Raw genomic sequence first — 21,157 nt, 5'->3', positions numbered from 1 at the left:
ACCTATCAGAGGCTTCCAAAGACATGACATCATCACCTGGGCTTTCCCAAATTGTTTAAAGGCATAGTAATCTTAGTGTATGTAAACTTCTGACTTTGAAGAAAGTAATAAAAATTGTCTAAAAAAATCCTTTTCTCATTATTCTGGCATTTAGCAAATAAAAAATAATTTTGGTAATCCTAATTGACCAAAAACAAGAAAAGTTTAATCTGATTTAATGTTAGACGGTGAGAAAAAAAAAGTTTATGTACCTTTTTATATAGTGTATGTAAACTTCTGGTTTCAACTGTATTTCGGAGAAAGAGTCAATGAATCTGCTTCTGCTTCATTAGCTACTTAGCTTTAGCAATAGCTTAGCTGACAGGAAGTTGAGCTCAGTAGGCTCTTGTCTGCTGTTAGGTTGATCCAAAGTTCGGTTGAGACAGCCACTGCAATAAGGAAGCCGCCACGGATTGGCTTCAAAAGGAGTTTGAGTCCACCTATTCTAAGCAAACGGCTGACATCACAGAGGGTTTGTCCAATTCTTTCTACAGCTTCTGCTCCCTACTCTCAATACCAAACTGCTCACTCTTTGTGCATTTTTTGAATTACTGACATGGGCGGAGTTAGCTTTGAGCTGGGGGTTCACTTACACTTTAAACAAGAGTTTACAATTTTTATTTATGCACAACTTTTGACTAACATGCATACATTTTGAATATGTGCAGGATTTTGTACGTTTGCTCACCAAGGTTATAATAGTTTTGGATTTTTAAATTAGCTTTTATTTTTATTTTATTTCATTATATTTTTTTTATTTTTATTTTGTTTCAACTTCCTGAGTTCAATTTCAGATTAGTTTTAGTTTTACTGCTGGTTTGTTAATGTAGTTTAGTTTATATTTTGCAAAAATGCTCCGTTTTAGTGTAGTTTTATTAGTTTTAGTGTTAGTTTTAGTTTTTTCAGATAGATGTCGAGGCTGAGTGAACATCCTACATTTTTAAAAATAAATTCAAACTCTTCACTTATTATTCTATTTATTTAAAGATGATGTGTGAAGTCTTAACCAATTAATTCAGGCAATTTTGCACTGCCCAGGCTTGGGTGTTGGTGCAAATCATTATGGATGTGTCAAAGACTAAAACTTAGGATATTTTGTCTATTTTTTATTTTATTTTATTTAGTTTTGTAAGCGTACTGTACAGTTTTAGTTAGTTTTGTGGGTTTTTTTTGTAAAGCTTAGTTTATATTTAGTTTCAGTTAACTAAAATGATTTTTGAATGTTAGTTTTAGTTATTCACTTAGTTTTTTTTAACTGTAATAACCTTGGTGCACACACACACGTTTTGACAGTAACCTTACCCCATAGTACTGAACCAACATTCCTTTATTTCCACCCTGTATGCAAAAAGAGGTGCTCTGGGAACTACACAGTGCCACATCCAGCCGGCCTGTTCTATGGCCAAATCTGTCCAATGCATTTGAAACACAAAAACAAGGCTGAGTCAAGAACTGCTTTTCAAAATAAATCTTTACAGCCCTCCATCCTTGAAGGAGACATTTTGAAGTTAGTCATTTGCTTTAGATGGTCCAATGGTTTTTCTCTGAGCTTACACCTAAAGAGAATTAAAGTGAAGATTTATTGTGCAGGTGTGTTTAACATATAAAAAATATTCAGTGAGTAAACAAGTGTGTTTTCCAGTATTTGTTGAGTAACTCAGTGTGCATTTGTCTTCATTATCTACATAATTATTGTCATTGCTCACAAAAAACTTAGATGTGCTCACTTTGCCCCAGTTTCCATTTGCTTTACACACATCTCTCCTCTTTCAATTCAAAAACCAGCATACAGTGCTTCACTCTGCTTTCTTTCTTTGTGCATTTGCTCTGCAGACTTGAATCTGAACAAACTTGAATTTAAATGAGCTTATTGTTAAAAGGAACCCTGCATGATCAGACAAGTTCATGTTGTTGGATAGATATTTGTATCTCTCAGTCATATATTGAACTAAAAAGACTCAGTAAATATCCCAGATATCTGCATTTTGAGTAAATTTGAGCTCATAAACTCACCAGGAGTCCGTCATGTTTTGATCCGTGCTGATAGTGTGACGCCACAGTGCCGCAGCGTTCTTCGCCATTGCTAGGCAGTAAGAGTTTTTCAGACGGTTTTGCTGCTTGCAGCCGTTGCTGCCATAACAGCTTTCATACCAGACACAAGTTTGCTCCCTGCTGTCAAAGATCTGTCATTCCTCCCACATTTTACCTCAATAAAACTCCCTACAAGTGACTGGATTCAGTGTATAGTGGAAGCATACCGGAGCTTTTAACAGAAAAGCAGTATATACATACAAGGGAAGTTTCTCAAAAGAAATGCTAAAGTGGACTTTTACTTTGAAAAGTGCAAACCGGAAGTGCTTTCGTTCTGTGTTTATCTTTACCTAAACTGTGTGGAAATAGAAGGCTTCATAAAGAGTAGACATTTGTAGACATTTTAGCTCGTGGCCTTCATCTGGTTCATTAAGAAATGGATTTCAAACATATTCTACCAACGTGGACGTAAATATTTGCTACAATAAGGTAAATATGGCTCTGTATTTATCATTTTCCTGTCTGGATGGACAGATAACTGTTCATGGTGCAAAAAAAATAGAAGAGACCTCAAATTTTAAAATTCTCTGTGTGTGAGACGTGTAGTGTTTCTGAGATGCAGCCCTAACACTGGCTGCCAGTCTGAAACTGGTTACTGCATAGGAACGGTGACGAGCTCTGTGGAACTGTGACGTCACAGCACCAGCACGGACCAAACCATGGCAGCGTCCTGGTGACTTTATAAACTCAAATTACTCAAAATGCACATATCTAGTGAGTTTTTTATTTCAATATGTATATGATAGATACAGATATCTATCCAACGCGATGAACTGGTCTGATCATGCAGGGTTCCTTTTAAGAGTATTGGGCATAACTACCTGCACTTAAAACAACAATTGCAGACTCTTCAGCCTGATATGTTGGCAGCCTCATGCGGGCCATAGAAAATTCAAAGGAACTCATCTTGCCTGCAGGCGGCTGGTTAAATGGAGCTGGGAAAGACAATGTGCTTCTTTTGTTTTGTATGTATAAGTGAGCATTACACAGACAGGAAGAGAGGATTGAGAAGGAGAGGTGAAGGAAAGCAAAGCAAAGGGAAAGAAAGGCTGACAACGAGTTTGATGTTGAAATGTCTTCGGGCTGAAGGTCGGATTCTGCCAAGAAGATTTTCTTAGAAATCAGGCCAGGTCAGGTTGAGGCTGAAATTTCTGGAAATTTTGACTCTGAGAGGCAAGAAGCCTCTGGTAGCCTCCGGAGCTCTCAGTCAGAGCTCTTATCCAAAATAAGCTTATTGACCGGCTACATTTTCTAAGCCCTCTCAGCACAGTTTGAGTCACGAGGTGACTTTGAGAGCACACTGAGTTTTGCAACCAGAAGTATTTATTATGACATTTTGCCTTGCAGTGGAATTCAGAGCATTTAAGCCATTTGACTTTCATACAACAAGAGCCTTTCCCTTTTTTATTTTCTGCTTCCTTTGACTTATAAAAAAACTTTCTGAAAGTTCATGAGGGAAACAAAGAGACAATGTTCATAATAAAGACATTCTCCCCAGAATAAGAGCATTTTTATGAATTTTAATTCCCCCTTTGACATACTGAGGTCATATGAGGTTTTCTGCAAAACTTTTTTTTTTTTTTAAGATTTTCAGTGGATTTATTACAATCCTCGAATAACTATGGGAATGAAATAAAGAGTCTTTAAAGCTAGAATGTGTGCCACATTGTAGGACATGAAAGACAATAATGATGAGATTGAGTTCCAACAGTCACTGCATGGATAATTTAAATGGAGCTCAGTGAAACTTCAAGCAAGAAGACTGTTCCTACCTATTCACTCTTTCATATCTCTCCCTTGTTTCATTCAGTGGTATGCCACACGGATGTCAGCAACATCTGTGCACCTGATGTTGTTGCCCTTCAGTCCCTCCTCAATGTAGTTTGAACCAAGCCAGGAGCTTTTAACCCGATGAGAGAAGCCATTTATCAGGGCGCTGTTTCTGGCCAGCTCACACATGTTGCAGGAGCTCAGCTTACACACCTACTGTACTCCTCCATCAGAGGCTCCTTAGTGAAGTGAAACTGCAGAGGATCGTCTGTGGACAGAGACACCATAAGGCGTCTAGACAGGTACTTTGTGAGAGGGTTACGATGGTAGCTGAGGAACAGGCTGTTATAGCTATACCAATCTGTGCCAGGTAATACAGATACTGCAGCAGAGGAGCCTTCCTGAGCAGCAGCCTATATGAGCTGTTCTCTGACAACATGAAAGCTGACACCAGGTGATGGACTGGCCCCACAGTGAGGACGGAGGACAAATGTGTGAAAGCCCCGTTGCCTGCACAGGTAATTTAGCGTGGTCATGCTTACATACATGTATAGGGTGGGTTCTCCTCCTCTGTCTAGTTCACTGGCAGCTCTGGGTGGCTGCCAGGATCGACTATAACCTCAAACAGAGGCATGAAGATGTTCTCCAGCATCTCTTGGAAGTTGGACAGCTGTTTCTTGGTGTGGTATACATGAAATAGTCGAGGCACTTGCACCAGCCTGCGTACATTATTAGAACAGACTCAATGTTTGACGGCTTACTTGGCCAGCTTGTCCCACTCCTTCCTGGAGCGTTCGTAGATCCACAGTCTGAGTTCAACATTCTGGTATTTACTCTCCTCCAGGTCAGACATCACCTCCTTCATAATGTGGCCAAAGTATTTTCCCTCAATGTGGTTGTCTGTTTTGATGAAGATCTCTCTCAGGATGGACTCTCGATGGGATTGTATTTGGCGTTGAACTCGTCAAAGTGATGAATAATGTTTCGGTCTGCATGCATGTCCATGGTGTCCACGCTCAGATCGAAGGCGGTTAGATTCATGCCCTCAAACACCTCCATAACGGTCTGGCCCTTCCCTCTCTCCACATGAATAATCTCTTTAGGGTACTTTTTCAGTGCGTCTGCTTCATACATTGGAGGCATAAATGTGCATGTCCACCTTACGGCTATTGTAAAAGTCCTGATGTGGGATTTTTTTTTTGTGCTGCCGGCTCTTTCATCTCATTCAACAGGATGTGCATCTGGAACCTGGAGCTGAGATACTGCAGGGGTCGGTAGCAGAAGGATTTTACAGGTCTGTCAGGGACCAAGCAATCAAAGCAAAAGGACAAAGGTGTAAAAATAGAAAAAATGTTTAATTAAGTAATAATTTGTTAACAAAAATTGTCAATTTAATATTTGAAATTGGAAATAAGTGGATGAAATGCAAAACTAGGGCCCAAACTCAAAATGAGGTCAACTAAGCAAAAGGAACTGAAGCTTTAACGTAACAGGACAAAACTAAACAGACCTGACCATCACTAAGACATGAGGGGGTTATATTCACACAATGGACTAGTCCAACAAAAACAAGGGGGAAAATAAAGAGACTACAAACTACAACCCTTCAGTAAAGGCCAAAATCCTTCCTTTTTAGAAAAGTATGGGGTACTTCCAGAGTAATTTTGTTTTGGGGTGGATGTGCTGCATGTCTAGCTAAAAGCTGGTGTTAAATAAATGTAATTGTTTATAGTGCTGCCAACACCTACCAGCAGAAAAAGAAATTACCTCTCATGTCACATCTGCATCTGGGACGCCACAGATGACCTCAGGTGAAAGGTTATCACGGGACATCAACTATCGGCCACCAGCTCATTTTTCATTTATATCATAATAAGTTTTACAATTGTGTTGTTTTCTATAGGGGCAAAAATGACCTTTATCTCTGCCACTTCAAGTAAAAATTGAATGAAAAAAGAAAAAACACTCATGTGAAAACAGCACATTGTGGACTTGCAACTGTAATACAATTATTAACTTTAAGTGTAATCCCTCACAGTCCACAGAAAAATGAATCATGCCACTTTAATGCTTTACTAAGTGATGTGTTACCGCCTAAAACTGACAAATTATGCACCAGAGCAAAAGAAAGAAATCCTGCTATTAGTTAAATGTGTAAAGCACCACTTCAAAGAATTTCTTTAACGACTTTGAGAAATCTTGAGCTTGTGTGAATAAAGCAAAACATAATCCAGCCTCAGCCCCTTAGGCAAATCAATCAATCTTAGCACTTAAGCGCTAAGAACAGAGGTGAAGGACTTTTAACTTTCATTAGGACTGTACTTCTTTGATCTTCATAGGGAAATGAGTCCCTCACTCTGTATGTGGTCACTTTTCCTTTCCACTCCTTTGGATGATGGTAGATGATTTTCAGAACAGTGCTCAGGTGCCAGGAGTCGATAGCAGGCTAAAAGACCGGTAAGCCTGGTTCCCCTAGTGTAATCCTGATTTAAACAAAGAACAGCCAAAAGAAAATATCCATTACTGATAAGGTGAAAGTTCTGATGAATCATGATTGAAACTGTAAAGACATAAGACAGAGGAAATACAGGTGATAGAGAGACAGAAGTGCTGGAATATTCTAGCAAATTTGAATTGGATGGAAGTGAGTCATGCTTGGTGGATTTGCAGCAATGCATCAGATAAGCAAATCATTACACATGTAAGAGTTACTAAACCCTCAGCCTGGTAGTCAGCTATGCAGTTGACCATTCACAGGGCTTATGGACTGCATTGCACTGATTTGCTGCATTGTTATGTTTTGTAAGGAGCCACGGGTCAGGCTTTGTGAATAGGTTCAGGGCTACACAAACATATGGAATCTGTTCAAGTTTAGATCAAACAGAGAATAACTCAGGCTAAAGCCACATGGGATACAATGCAGTCTGCCCTACCTGATGAAAAGGCCAGCCAGAACAAGTGCAAGAGTTGTACGGCCTGCAGAGATCAAAAAGGCTTCTCCATGGCCACTTGCTAATATACAAGTATGTCATACAACCCTACTCAGAAACACCAATTTACCTTTAATTTAGCAAGCAAAACATATACAGTTGATGCTGTTCCTTAAAATACAGAAAAGTGAAAGTCAGAAAAACACAAAACAGTAAGAAAATCATGAGTACAAAGTCATAGTGACAGAAAAACAGCAAGAATGATGGAGTGGCAATTTGTTGGCAATTACACTTTCAAAGCTAATGTTGCAGTAAATTACCAATTACGGTATGAAAAAAAAAAAAATCTAATTTTCAACACAGAACATCACATCTCCTGAAATGAAAGTTTGTCTGGTTATTTTTGCAGTGCAAGGATGGTATAAGAAAGTTAAATGAGCGTGATTCTCTGAGCTCTGGACCTCTCCATTAGAGGACACTCTCCATACAGGACACCCTCTCATCATGGCGATGCACTGAGCCAGCCTGCAGATGAGCACTATGGCCTTTAAGGACCCTTTAAGTGTAGTTTCAGTCGTGGGAGGCGTTTTTGCAGCAATTCATATGCAATAGTAGAGTGGCCTGCACTTCTAATGCCTTTAGACCAATGGGACTCCTTCTACCAGAGTGTACTCTGGAGAAACTTTAGTAGCTTTCCTGTGAGAATCATTAGTACAGCCTGAAATTTCACCACTAGGCCCTCTTAAGTACTGCATGAAAACAGGGAGTATACACAGGTAAATGCAAACGCTTTGCATGAAGGTTGATAAATTCTGTTAAATTAGAGGGAAAGTTTGATCTGGTTGAGGTTAAGGGTTTCGAACTCGTAGTGCATAAGCCAGGGGTGTTCAAAATATGGCACGTGGCCCATTTTTGATTGGCCCTGCAGAATTAATTTAAATGAAATGAAATATGGCCCTCAACAGTGCATGAAGCTTGTGCTAGACTGTATTATTCTTCTTAGTTTCAGCAACAGGCAGTGCTACCATGCTAACACTGTAAACCAGGAGTGCCAAACTCAATCACAAAGGGGCCGGATTCTGAATCAAGGTCTATCCTTAGGGTCAAACAGGGTCCACTTTTAACCAAACTGTCAACCTCCTTTTCACCAGAAATAAATTATGGGGAAAAAATTAGCACTGATGATAAATGATTTTGGGATTTAAAAATTAAAAGACTCAAAATCTGAGATAAAAAGTCGAACTTACTAGATCAAAAGGTCAGAACATGAAATTATATCTGAAAATAATGCTTTTAAAAGGTAAATATAAAAAAGACAGTCACAGTCATGTTTAGGGTTAGGGCAAAACATATGATTTAAAATTTAAAATGTTGCACCTAAAAGGTCAAAATATTAGATAAAGGTCGAACTAATAAATTGAAAAGGTCTAAATATGAGATACAAAGTCAATATAATAAATTTAAAAGCTGAAAAAATATAAGATAAAATGTAAAATGAATACATTGACAAAGTCAAAATATGAGATAAAAAGTCAAATTATGAGACAAAAAGTCAAAATAATAAATTGAAAATGATCAAAATATGAAATTAAAGTCAAAATAATAGATTGAAACCATAATTGTGCCATGCAAAATTGAAAATATGAAGTGAAAACACAAATTAATTTCTTTTCCCACATTTCTTTTTAGCTATTTATTTTTTCTCTTTATTTTTAAATTTTTTTTTTTCACATTTTTACATCTTAAGGTTATTTGATATCATCAAGGTTAAGTTTACATTTTTATGGAGGAAACCTGCAGGTCTCATATTTTAGGGCCAGTTATAATAAGGATATAATATGATCTTGTGGGCCGAGTGTAACTGTACCAGGGGCCGGATTTGGCCCTCGGGCCTTGAGTTTAAAACCCTGCTGTAAACTAACATTTTGACAACAGGTTTTTATGCTGTTTTTAAGGACTTAATTGAGATAATAATGTGAATAGTAAACATACTGGCAACCAAAATAATAAAGATATCTTTATTTACAACACTCTAATGGATTACAGCAGCAAATAGCAGCACCAGTGATGTTCCGGGGGTGGAGCCAGTGGTAGCAGGAGCCGACCAAGGCCCCCTGAAATCTGATTGGCCTACCCAAAATACTTCAAAATGATTGGCTATTTGCTCTGTCAGCCATCAATTAGCCATTTAAGCGTTATCAGTAAATGAGCATATCTTAACCTTGGTTTTACTTTCTTTAATATCAAGGTGAGGTGTATGAAAGTGGCCCCACCATCCTTATATTCCTGTACGTGGACCCAGTGGAAAAAGTTTGGACACCTTGGCATAAGCTGCTATTTATTAAACTGAATCAGTAATACCAGTGTTGCAGCTACTGAGAACATAAAGCAGCTGGCAGGGTTCTAAAAGCTTTCTGCACTTTTTGCAGATTTGTTCCACCACACAGATTTTCATTGAACCCCAAAGATTATCAATCTCACCAAGAGAAAACAAACCACCTCTGTAGGCAACAAGAAAACGACCTCACACAAGGCTGTTCCTTTCCACAAACATGTGTAATTCACATAAGCTCACACCAGCGTACTCCTGTAGAATCTAAACGATCAGTGAGGGTTAGATTCGGCCCACGTGTGCTGTATGCAGCCTGCTGGCTCATACACTTAGTTTGTGTAATGGTCACATGATGTTGACTGGGCAGTCCCTGCACATATGGAGAAGAGGTTTTAAAATGTATATGTTAAAGTCCAGGAATAGAAAAAAAGACTATTAAACATTTCAGAGGCGTGCTTTCACGACCTGAATTTCCACAAAGCATTGTAATGATGATTGAATTAGTCATACTTTCTTTGAATAATTTCACAGACTCTGTTTGATGCCTCTTGAATTAATGATTGCTCTCCCTGAGAGTTGCTGTGTGGAGTCAATTAAACCTTCTCCATTTATGCCTCAGAAACTGTCTTTGGTCTCAGTGACAGTTTTCTTTGTACTTTTTCTATTTTTTTATTGCTTAAAGCAGGGGTGTCCAAACTATGGCCCAGAGACCAAATGCGGCCCTTGGTTTATTTTCAATCGGCCTGCAGCAAGTTCTAAAACATAAATGAAAAATGGCCCACATTAGAACATGACACTTGTGCTTTACTGTGGTGTATAGTTTATATGTGATTTGTTCTTGATAGATGAGTACAGTTTTGTGTTACCTCGGGGGCTCGTCTGAGAAGGTAACACAAAACTACACTCCTCTGTCAGTTAGAAAACACAGAAGAATTTATAGTTTGGGAAGACAGTATGAATTATTTGGATTAGCACATGTTTTACTTTCAGCACTAGGCCAGACGACTGTGATGATTCTGTAAACCAGTGATTCTCAAAGTGTGGCTCTGGAGCCATCATCATCATAAAAATGATTTGAAAAAAAGTGGGAAAGAAATTCATGTTTTCTCCATATTTTAAATTTTGCATCTCACAGTTATGAGTACAAGTTATGGTTTTGACTTTTTATTTCATATTTTTACCTTTTAGATTCATCATTTTAAAATTTTAGATCCTATTTTGACCATTCAAAGTCATGATTTTGACTTTTATCTCATGGTTTTAACCTTTTTCAACTCCTAACTTTATCATTTATCTCATTTTTTACCTTTAAAACTCATGATTTTTGATTCTATTTCATATTTTGAAATTTGAAACTCATGATTTTGATGTTTACCTCATATTTTGACTGTTAAAAATCATGATTTTGAATTTTATCTCAGTTTTTGACTTTTAAAATTTAAGTAATTTATCTCATATTTTGCCTTTAAAATTTTTATTTTGACTTTAAATGTCATGTTTTTGCCTTTTAAACTTGAAAGTTTGACTTTTTATCTCAGCTTATGAGTTTTTAACTTATCATGTTCATCTTTTAAAAGCAAAGTAATTTATCATCAGTGCCAATTTTTTTTACCCCCATAAATAATTTCAGTAGAAAATGACGTCGTCATTTTAAGGTTAATATCGACCCTGTTAGGCCCTCAGGTTAGACTTAAGTTCAGAATCTGGCCCCTGCTGTGATTGAGTTTGACATCCATGATTTAGATTGATCCTGAAAAACTAGGGATCACTCATCACTTTTTTTCATCAGAGGGTGGGACACTGATGGCTTGAAAGCATTTTTAAAATTTGTCCAAAGATGCATCTAAGATGTCCGAGGAGCATCAAAAAAGGAAAGAAAAATCAACGAGCAAACACATGATGGACAGAATTCTGATTTCATTTAGCAAGATCCAGCAGAGAGCCTCAGAGACCATGTGACATATGCACAGGGTACTCTTGCACCAAAGTGTCAGGCACATACCAAAATGATATTTAAAATCCCACCAAATGCCAATCAAATGCCACTGGGAAGGGTGAATGGGGCAATTTTGAATGCATCAGTGGTGTCAGCTTCGGAAAGCCATGCACCTTGACTCACTAGTTTGCTGGCCTGATCTATCGTTGCATAGTGGAGAGAGAACCACTCTGTTGGAATGAGGCTTTTTACAGGAGCAGAAGGCCTGGAGCATCGCACAAACAGGTCAAAAATCAATATTTTCCTCCCAGAATATTTTCTATGAGCGACTCCAAGAGGTGTGATTTAAATGGATCAGTGAAGCACCCTTTGTTGTCTTCTTTATCTAACAGCTGTGATTCTATTTCAGGCTCTTAGGCTGCAGATTTTTTTTGCTACATAAGTTACCATGGACAAAGTTAACAGACTGAGTTGAAAACTTTGAGAAAGCCCTGATAGAAGTGATCTGTGAACACTTTATCAGGATGCAATGCTGCTGTTCTGCAGCTAGGTGTTAAACATTTATTGCATTAGAGAGGAGAGAGTGACTGCAGTGATTACCAACAGTTCAGTGTCTAAAATAGACAAGTCCATGTGGATGTTTTGCTGTGGCTTTTCTTGAACATGATTTATGATACTGAAAGAAAATATTTTTCCCTTATCTGATGTGGGTCACTGACCAGAGATAAGCAAAACATCAAGTTCTTGTCTTTGTTCGTGGTGAATTCAGAAGGCAGCTGAGGGTCGGCTGATTTAAACACAGCTATAGAGTTTTTACTACAGGCAACACCTTTATCACACTCTAGGGATGGCAGGATTAAGCTGACGAGTTTAATGTCTTTACCATCTAAGATCTTTGCTTTTAATCATGGTGAAATATATGGTGTGCGAGATGAATGGCCTATCTAGAGGAGCAGGGATGGCAGATGCGAATGAGTGGAGACAGGATTCAGTCCCAGCAGATGAAGAGGCTGGTACAGGGTACCGCCCACAACTGATGAGGAGGCTGGAGCTGGATTAGACGCTGAGGATGAGGTGGTGGAAGAGACGCCTTCAAGTGAATGGAGGCTTCACAGAGTTGGCCATCTGAAGGAGGAAGAGCTTCTGTTGGAGAGGCAGGAGGGATAGAAGAACAGGGCACAGATGATGGATGCTCTTCTTGGACTGTGAGGTTTGAGAAAGACCTGATTTTGCCTTTTTTTTTTTTTTTCACGTCCATGCCACACAGCAAGTAGACTTAAGCCGGAGGTTAGGTGCTGCACAACATCGACTTCCAAAGAGAAGAGAACAGATTTCCGGCTTTGCATTTCACTTTAAAACATCTCCGTAATGTTCCATGATTATTTCATAGCGTGGTGAATGTGCAGGTAACAACTTGTCCATGAGAGCATTTTGGAGTTGTTTGATTGTGTATTTGATGAGTTTGATGAGGGAAAGCCGGGATACCATAAGAATCCATTGTGTTGGCAGAGCAGCTCCTAACTCAGCACTGACGATCCAAAAACAGCTTGCACCGACAACAAAAGGTAACAAACCTATTAGTAAGACTATAGAGATGATGGCAATGGGCAAATTTGCCAAAATGTTGAAGTATCCCTTCAAAGCTCAGGTTGTCCTGAAAAAAAAAAAGGATGTATAGAGCTTGACTGTGCACCACAGGGTCGAGGTTTTTAAAGCTTTTTAAAACATAAAGTCAAGAGGAGACATGATGAAATTTCAACTCTCCAATTTTTGCTGTGGAGAGGGGTCGGTTCACTACGAGATAGTCTGCTAGTTTCCTGAGTTTGCCAAGGTACCACAGAAAAGGCTCTCCCAACCACATGGGCACTGCCTTGCTGCAGCCCCTCACTCTGGCATCTCAGTGCATGTCCTCTTTTTGTTCCTGCATGTTATTGTAGCATGTTAAATAGCAAAGAGGAAAAAATGTATTTCCCTTTGAGGGATTAATATAATGTGTGTGCTCTTTCTTCTTCATCTTTCAGACTGTTTCTTTGGTGAGAGGGGAGTGATAAGCTCTCTTATATTTTTCTCTCACTGTATGGAGGGAAATTTTACAAACTATACATAAAGCTCATAAAGGAACACAGACAAAAGCAGGTTCTGACAGAAATTTTAAGCTCTGCATTCAGGGTGATACTCTTTACAAGGTAACTTGTAACATAAATTTAATTTGTGCTAAATTTGATTAAATAAATATTTTTCCCCTCAAGAATTTAATGGGATTGAATGAGATGAAAGGCAGAAAGTAGGAAACACTTTAATGAATGATGTCAGAGTCATGGTACTCTACTACATGTTAGATAAATTGTTAATTTCACCACCACTATGACTAATGGATCAGCTCTGTGAAAGTAGATGAGATTGCGCTGGAATAAGAGTGGAAGGCAAAGTTGTGTCTAAAATTGTTGGGGGAAAAAGTAGCAGGCCAGAGATGCTGAAAGAAGCCATCAGGAACATCATGGGGGGCTTCGGTACACTGAGAAGAGAAGCTCCTGGCAACAAGCGGCTTGTGCCAAAAGACCAACTGTCTCCTCTTTCTCAAGTAGAAAACACACCATAGTTAGTTTGTGTCCACTGTATTGTGCACCTGTAGGGGCTCTCAGTTTGAAGATAATATAACAAGCATCAGCCTTTCAGGAGGAGCTGACAGGCCTGCAGGAAGTGACAGGGTAGAGAAAAGGACTAGACAGCAAAAACAGAGGGGAAGAGAATGTGAGCTGTAAGCATGCTTTAATGGAAAACAAATTCTTACAGGTGGAGACAGAAAGCAGGAGGAAAGAATCCTGGGTTGTCAGTGGAGTGGCTGGATCAAGCTAAATGATAATCTTGTCCTGTCTCAACCCGGCAACGCTGCAAAGTGTGATCCTGATCAGTCATTGTATGCTGCCACTGCTATGTTATTTGCTGTCGTCATGACTGTGCGTGAGTTCATACTCTGTCAGGGAGACTGGACAAGGAGTGAGACTGTCAATAACGGCTACAAAAGAGGCACTGTGGTAGGCTTTGCTGTGAAATGGAAAAACTCACAAAGAATAAATGACAGTGGACTCATCATCGTGTAGCAAGAAAAGACTAATATGAGCTGTCTGTCCTAGAACTTGAGGTACAAATGTGAAAAACATGTCCGGCCCCCTTTAAGTGCCAGGGAGCTTATGCTTTTTAATTGGTAAGTATCAGGATACACATTGCTTATGCAAGGTCTAGACAGAAGATGCAATAACAAATCTGACATGCCAGTCTTGTTGAATCAGTGTTGTGGGCTTTCCTGGTTGTATCAATAATTATGTCACATGACAAGAGCATTTGTTAGTCCTGACATTCAAATTTGGGCCCAGTGTTTGACCATGGATTTCAGTCAGAATCTGGCTAAATTTATATGGCATGATTCTGCCTTTAGTCCAAGAATAATTGTCTGAAATAAAACAGTTCTGTTATTTTTAATGTAGCTCATTAGAAATCCAAAGGACCTGTCCCTTACATCAGCTGAAGGTGACAACACAGCGCTTACCTCATACTGGGAGAGGCCGTGACATGAGATATGCGAGTGTATCCACTGTGATGGCTTCAGAGTTGCTCTGTCCAACTACTGCTATAGTCAGAGGGGGAAAAGTGTTGTTTAAGATGCAGCAGACGAACAGTTACACAAGAGTTTAACTAATGTCCCAGATCCTGCCCATCTGAACTGATTCCTCACCCAAAGCCAGGCTTTATCTCTAACCCAGCAGCTAAAATCCCTGACACAGGTTGAAGTTTTCTGCTTATCAGTGCAACCAACACCTAGTAACTGCTGGATTTTGACAGCCCCTGCTTTGACCAGTGCAGACTTTTGGAGAGGCCAGTGCTCCAGCACTCTTAGCTTCCCCTTCTGCACGTACATGCAGCTGCCCGTGAGGAAGGAATAAAATGTTACAAGCAGATAAGGCAGTCAAACCTAAAAGCAAGGACACTCACTGACCCTCTTTCTGCTCCGCTCTCCTCTACATGCATATCTGAGTTTGATCCCATTTCTGCTGTTAAATTGGGTTTACTGAAAGACTAAGAAGTCAGAGTCAGAGAAAGGATCCTACTATTCTAAGGTTTTGAGCCCTTGTGAAAAAAAAATATGCCAGGTATTTCCTGGAGAGGCCTTGTGCCCTAAATACAAACTTGTCAGTATACTAATGAACTTAAAAGGGCTATATCAACATTTTGCTTTATCTTTTCACAGATATGCTTATCATGTTAGCCTTCTTGGTTAAAGTATGTAGGTCAGCTATAAAGCAAAATATTAATATGTTTATATAATGATGAAATTAGAGTAAAATTGATCCTGAGTAAACAATCCATTACTATATTTTTGCATATCTAAAAACGCTCTGTTTCAGCCCTGCTCAGAACAAGCTGTTTCTTTGTCTGTGGCTTTAAATGTCTCCTGATCCTCCTCTCATCTGCCAGCTGAGAAGAGGATCTTACGGTGGCTGAGAAGGGTCACAACACATGCAAACGCCACAACACTTGCATATTCAGAAAACACATGCAAACTCAGAAAACACCCGCAAGCTCAAAAAACACCTGCAAACTCAGAAAACACCAGCAAGCTCAAAAAACACCTGCAAATTCAGAAAACACACGCAAACTCAGAAAACACCTGCAAACTCAGAAAACTTATGCAAACTCAGAAAACACATGCAAACTCAGAAAACACCCGCAAACTCAGAAAACACACGCATCAATTTTACAACACCTGCAAACTCAGAAAACACATGCAAACTCAGAAAACACATGCAAACTCAGAAATCACCTGCAAACTCAGAAAACACATGCAAACTCAGAAAGCACCCGCAAACTCAGAAAAAACACCTGCAAACTCAGAAAACACCTGCAAACTCAGAAAACTCATGCAAACTCAGAAAACTCATGCAAACTCAGAAAACACATGCAAACTCAGAAATCACCTGCAAACTCAGAAAACACATGCAAACTTAGAAAACACCTGCATCAATTTTACAACACCTGCAAACTCAGAAAACACCTGCAAACTCAGAAAACACCTGCAAACTCAGAAAACACTTGCAAACTCAGAAAACACATGCAAGCTCAAAAAACACCTGCAAACTCAGAAAACACCCGCAAACTCAGAAAACACCCGCAAATTCAGAAAACACATTCAAATTCAGAAAACACAAGCAAACTCAGAAAACGGAAATGTTTCCAGGGGACCATTATCAGTGACGGAGCCACATCCTGTTTACGTCAGCCAAAATGGAGTTGTTTCCAAAGAGGTAAGCGTTCTTTTAACAGGGTTATCGATGTCTGATATCAATGGTTTTTTACATTAGCGGGGAGCAAGCTAGCTTCAAGCTAACAACGTTCGAAGAATGTTTATCTGCATGGACTAATACGTTATGGAAACAATGACTTAATATGTTGGAATTGGTAATACACAAAACCATCGGTATCAGACATCGATAAGTCTGTTAAAAGAAGAAGAATCAGAGTGAGACATGGGTGCTCATGGGGCCAGAAAGGAGGGCACTTGTGTCTGGATCTGGACCACAATCTTCTAATTAGTGCCCCGAGATTATGTGATCCCATCATTGACTTCTTGTTTGGATCACAGACTGTAAAAGGAATTGGACTGAGCCTGTGTGACGTCAGCCGTCTGCTTACAAGAGGCGGACTCAAACTGTTTTTGAAGCCAATCCGCGGCGGCTTCCACATTGAAATTGCGGTCTCAACCAAACTTTGGATCAACCTAATGGCCCGCCCACTAAGCCTGACTTCCTGTCAGCTAGCTAGCTAGAATTCTGGTTGACAGGAACCTAGCATCTGCCTGTCCAGCTATCTGTTAATCAAATGAGACAGGCTAATCAGTGCTCAGTGAGGTTTTTCCTAAATATACTCGAAACGATTGTGGTACAAAAAAATCCCCCCCGTACAGTGAGAGCACATGAAGACATAAGTTGATGAGACACATTTGTTTGTTTGAACCTGGCTGTAAACCAGTTTATTTCTAGTGTAAAAAAATGGCTTTTAACATGTGTTCGGATGGGACTTCCAGTGTTCCTGCAGCCAGCCTCAAGTGGACACTCGCGGTAATGCAATTTTTAGCACTTCCGCACCGGCTGCATTTTTCAGGAGGTTGCTGCTTGGTCCGGATCATTCACCTTTGTTAAGCTTGATGCAAGCTGGAAATACCTCCATCCAACATCATCCGGGCATATTTCTTAGGGGGGAGCTGGGTGGTGTACCTGGCATGGAAGTCAACATCAAGGCTTGCAGTGGATCAGTTGCTCCTTTGGATAGGCAGGATCAGTTCCAGAGAGTGAGGGAATGTGGCTACTGTGGGTCCTGTGGAAACTGATATTAAGAAAGAAAACCTTGCTGTTTTCTTTAAGAGTAAAGCAAATGACAGCAAATCAAAACTTCCTCCAAGGGGGTTGTATAGAGATTTTTTTTTCCCTTTCATGAGGCAACTCAAAGTGCCTGAGCAATAACAACAGGACGCTTATGACCTCTGCAACCTAACTGCTGAAAATACAAATGATTTCCTATATTTTGTTGTTTCAATTTAACAGTGCAGGATCCAGTTTCACACTTGAGTGCATCAATCTGTTTGGTTATAGAGATTCTGATTAGCCTATTTCAGGGTGAGACCAGAGTGCAGCTATCATAAACAGGAGGTGTAGATGTATAACTTGACACAGCTTTACAGAATTGTTTCCACATGAATTCTACTTAGATGATTATTAACAAGACATTGAATTATGAAAGGGAAAATCTTTGATTTGGGGATTATAGAGCTGTAATATTAACTATGATTAGTATTTCCAAGGATAAAATTTCACTTTCTTTATATTCCTACCATAAATCAAGATTTATACTTGTGTTTAAATGGAAATAAATATTATTTTCTTATTCTCCACATACGGCTCAGATTGTTTTCTCTCTTAGAGTCAGCAAGTAAAAAAATCTCTGTTTTTTTCCTGTATATTTCATAACACTACCTTGATAATTCATGTACATTTTATTCTGAACTGATGAAACAATTCACCCTTGTTCCCAGACCTTTCAAGACTGCAGCTCTATGAATTATGTAGCTCTTCCTGGAGAATGTCTGTAGACAGTTCGTCATTTGGTGGAGGGTTCTCCCCATCATAAAAATGTCATAAGTAGGTCTCTTGTGCTACCATGTCCCCACATAACTCCACTGTTACATAAAATATAGAAAACTGCTGCTGCATTGCTCTTTGTGGCTCCGCTTCATTTAGCTGCTCCAGACTGCTTTGTGTTTGGTGTAAGAAACAAGTGTGTACATCACTACAAGTGGCTTTACTGTCAACTTTTAGCCTCTTACAATCAGCAACAATTTATACAGCAGTTTGCAGGACATTGTTAAATGTAGTTGGAAGACAAAGGAGGAAAAATGAGCAGCCAGTTTTAATCTGAGATGTCAGTAGGTGGACTCATACCTCTGTCGTCTTCTTAGGGATTTCAATAGAGGGTTGCTTGCAGTTCATGTTAACTTCCAGAAGGTGTTTTAACTTGGTGAGTAGAGATGCCAACCGGAGGATTCCATGTGCCCCCATCCAGAGCGGTTCAGAGAGGGCTGGGAAGTGTGGTGGCTCCACCTCTGACTTCTTCCCAGTTGATTCTGGGATAGAGGCAGGGGTGCATCTTAGCCCTTTCGCTCTCCAGTCCCTGTATAGACTGGATAATGGGACGGGTAACAGAGGCAAGAACTGTGAAGTGTCATTTTGCATTGTTGCTGATAACGTTGTGGTCCTTGAGGTGACTGTAGGACTTGCTGAGTGAGGAGGCTGAAGCATCGGGAATGCATGTGTCCTGAGCCAAAACAAAGACCCCAACATTAAAGAATACCTTAGATGCTGCTATTTAAACCATATCTGTGAGTGGTGAGAGTGAGGAAGTTGTAGAGCACTTCACCTTGCTGGGCAGCATAATCCATCTACTGCTGACTGAGGCACAGGTCAACTGCAGGCTCGGGCTCGGGCACAGGGCAATGGGTTCACTGAGCAAGACAGTGAGGCATTCCTGGTATCTAAGTGGACAAAAGTGTTTTAGGCCTTGGTTCTCCAGGTCTTACTGGACTCTTGTTAGGCCGGGACATTGACTGATGGCCAGAGGGACCTACTGGACCCATTTATGACAACTTCTTTCTGGTGCAACTTTGGATATCACTGGCAAGACTGTGTGTCAAATGCAGGAAGGGTCAGCTGTTTGATACAATAAGGGCACCTGTGCTTCTACAGGAAACCTGGTGCCGCACAGCATACTGGGTGCCCAGGACCTGGTGGGCTGGTCCATATGGCAGATATGTGCTTCATGAAGAGGCCATGTCCCATGGGGTATAGCAATCAGGAGACCAGCACAGTGCAGGACCAAGGTTGACATGGCGAAGTACTGAACCAACACATGCTTCCCTACCTGATCCGACCTTGTCAAGTATTACTGGTGATCTGTTGTGTCTCATAATGTTCATATAGTCTAGAACATAAAAATAAGATAAAATAAAACTGATTTTAACAAAATAAACTTTGCAGTGACCTTTGGTTCTGAAAATCAAATCAGTTCACTGTCATGTCCAAGTAGCAAATTCTGCAACAATACCTCATTGCAGTTGAATTATGGAGGGGCACAAGATTTGAGTGAGTCTTTGCCTTTACCTTGTCAGTTCAACCTCGTATCAGAATGAACACTGGTGCAAAGTTAGAAGAAAATCCCTCAAAGCATTCTTGAGTTTCATGTTCAGCAAAGAATGAACATGAGGCCTAATGGCAACGACTTTTGACCTGTGAACATAAAAATATATTCACTTGATCCTTGAGGCAAAGAAGAGATGTCTTAAAACTTTTAGAAATATTCCTTAAAGCATTCTTGAGAGAGAACTTTCGCAAGGAATGACCATAAGACTAGATGACTTTACCCTTCGAACTCCAGCCTCCTAAATCTACTCAGTTCTTTCATGAGCCAGGCTTGAATTTTCATGCAAAAGAAAATCAGTCAAAGTGTTCTTGAGAAATCACGTTCAAAGTCAAGCAGATGTATGGACAATCTGAAAACATAATACCTCCTGCCCTGGCCATCTGCACAACACTGGTATGTGAAGAGCAATCTGTTTTCAGGGTTCCCCAGAGGGAAAAGGGCTTTAACTGTCTACCTATATGATGATTTACATTCTGTTCTATAATACACAACGTACAGTTTCTGTGCAGCTGTGTGGCATCTTTAGTACAGTCTGTTTTCACCACATGGACTTTGCACTTTGCACAGTATCAAGGTTGTGTGAGCTTCTGCACTTATGGTCAGAATGGTGTATATAGTAGTGATGGGTCGTTCATGAATGAGCTGATTCAAAGAGCTGACTTTAATGTGAACGATAAGATTCGATCACGTTGGAGAGCCATTTCATATCCGCTGGGTACACCCTGGACTGGTCGCCAGCCAATCACAGGACTGACATATAGAGACAGACAATCAGGTACACTTATATTCACACCCAAGGCCAATTTAGAGTCACCAACTAACCTAACAAGCATGTTTTTGGTGGTGGGAGGAAGCCGGAGTACCCGGAGAGAACCTATGCATATATGGGGAGAACATGCAGCCTCCACACAGAAAGGTCCTGGCTGAAAAGCCAACCAGGGACCTTCCTGAGGTAACAGCGCTTACCCCTGCCCCGCCATGCAGCCATAACTACATGACATTTTCATCAAATTATAAGTATAGCAGGAGTAAAATACCAGCACAAATATAAATAATATTTCATAACATCCCTAAATTTGGCATGCCAAATGAAGCCAAACTGGTATCAGAATGAAGAGTTAATGGGAGCTGAAAATGCCGGCTATACTTGGTGGGCCGAGCCAAATGATCCAGATCACTTAAAAGAGCCTGAATTCTTATCTCTAGGATATCATAGTGGCATAATGGCCATATCTGTATAGGACACAGCCAATGTTTTGGATTAAAAACAATGTATTAAAAGTTTTGTATCACAAAATCATATCAAATTAAAAA

At 39.8% G+C, this 21,157-nt stretch overlaps 1 pseudogene; it reads right to left on the bottom strand.

Annotated features, from left to right (window-relative positions):
• Window positions 1-3,936: 3,936 nt before the first annotated feature.
• Window positions 3,937-21,157, bottom strand: part of LOC121526596 — a 164,969-nt pseudogene continuing 147,748 nt past the window's right edge.

This window comes from Cheilinus undulatus, linkage group 18 (genome assembly GCF_018320785.1).
Source record: "Cheilinus undulatus linkage group 18, ASM1832078v1, whole genome shotgun sequence".
Taxonomy (NCBI): domain Eukaryota; kingdom Metazoa; phylum Chordata; class Actinopteri; order Labriformes; family Labridae; genus Cheilinus; species Cheilinus undulatus.
Note: the sequence above shows the minus strand (reverse complement) of the source record. Positions and strands in the feature narration are given on the sequence as shown.